This window comes from Poecilia formosa, unplaced genomic scaffold (genome assembly GCF_000485575.1).
Source record: "Poecilia formosa unplaced genomic scaffold, Poecilia_formosa-5.1.2 Scaffold1023, whole genome shotgun sequence".
Taxonomy (NCBI): domain Eukaryota; kingdom Metazoa; phylum Chordata; class Actinopteri; order Cyprinodontiformes; family Poeciliidae; genus Poecilia; species Poecilia formosa.
This window is the reverse complement of record NW_006800962.1, coordinates 41198-42892: the sequence shown is the minus strand read 5'-3', so window position 1 is coordinate 42892 and position 1695 is coordinate 41198. Positions and strand designations below refer to the sequence as shown.

At 45.7% G+C, this 1695-nt stretch overlaps 1 long non-coding RNA gene across 1 annotated transcript in view; it reads right to left on the bottom strand.

Moving 5' to 3' along the window:
• LOC107835109 (uncharacterized) overlaps positions 1 to 1695 on the bottom strand; it is an 8350-nt gene that overhangs the window by 5799 nt on the left and 856 nt on the right. The gene's annotated exons all lie outside the window — the stretch shown is intronic.

Below are 1695 nucleotides of genomic sequence, written 5' to 3'. Positions count from 1 at the left end.
ACAGTGCATCTACCACCAATCAGCTGTGCAACATGTTTCTTCTTAGTAAAGTTGTTTTGTTTGATGGGCCTGATGGAGGATGATGTGCTCTCTTCAGGATGCAGCTTTGCAGTGGGGTGGGACTCTGCATTCTGTCTGGTCACTGGTGGTCCCGCCCCAGCGACCTCACCCAGTTTCCCGACTGGTTGTTCTTCATCAGACAGCCAACCGCTCTGTGTCCCTCTTTCCCGCACTTGAAACAGTGGCTGCAGCTCTCAATTCCTTGGGAGACACATTGCTGACATCTTCGTTTAGCTTCTGGCTTTGTTGGTTGTTTTTGGTGGGGAAAAGGTGTGTGAATGTTTTCAGTCCCTGAACTAGACATAGGTGTTAAAGCTTTCTCTAAACTCTTGGTTAGTGATGAAACCTGTGCTGTTAGCTCTTGTATGGCAGTACGATTAGCTTGGACTTCTGCCTGCATCTGAACTGCATTCTGATTTTTCTTATCCATCTGCACTGTACTGACACTGACTACCTTTGATTTGAGAGCCTGACCGAGTCTATTCTGTCTCTCTGTCTCTTCACCTACTGACCTTGTTATCACTTCTAGGATAAAGTCATCAGTAACCTTCTCGTCTGAAAGGTGGGGTTTAAGATCTCGTCGGACATATGAATATTTTTCATGCATCCCCTGATAGAGTGAATGTAGGAACACTCCTTGAACTAGCTTCTTGTCATACTGGAAACCTGTACTTACTTTGGAAGCAAAAAGTACACGCTGTTTTAAACCCATCAGTCTATACATAAACTGTTGTGGACCTTCTTTATCATTTTGTCTCGCATTGCTCAGTTCCTGAAATAATTCAGTGCTGCTCTTATCTTTAAGATGTGCTCTGAGAAAACGCTTCAGTTCAGTTACAGTCAGACTATCTTTTGTTATAAGCATGTCTTTAAATGTACCCGGTTTAATTATTCTGAGAACTGTTCTAATGATCTCAGTCTCAGTGAAACCTTCACTCAGTCCTTCATCAATTTGCTTACACAAACAGTTAAAGCTCACATCTGAGTCAGAGTCTGAGATCTGACCAGCCTGAATCCGAAATTCTCTTCGTGGGAGTAATGCAGCAACATCTGTCAGTTTTACTAACCCAGTTACCTGATCAGCAACAACTGGTGTTGATACTGTCTTACTCATCACTGAAGCTGCTACAGTCTGCTCAGTCTCGTACACCGATGCAACTTCCTCTTCATCCACTGAATGATGCAGATTCTCTGCTTCTTGGGCTGACTGCAGTTCATCGATGAGGTCACGAAACATCAGCAGGCGCGACATCCCTTGGTCCTCCAGACTCCTCAATCGTTTACTTCTTAAAAAGTCAACAATGAAGTCAAAGAGTTCCACCTCGGACGACTCCTCCCCTGGCACGTCTTCTCCCACCTCATCTTGGCATGATACTGCTAGCTTGTGAAGCAGGTCTCTTCTAGCGTCATTCATCAGTTGGTGAAGCAGCTGCTGGATCTCCCACTGAAGCTCATGTAGCGGCGACATCTCTGGATACCTGAAGTCTTGCCCTTAGGTCATCAGCTCATGGAACAGGAAGTCAGGATCCCTCGGTTCTTTGTTGGATAGCACCAAGCCAGCAGGAGGCGCTATCCCGGACGAGCCCCCAAATTTGTTACCCTGCAACCTAGGATGGCTGAGGGTAATGTGTTAGA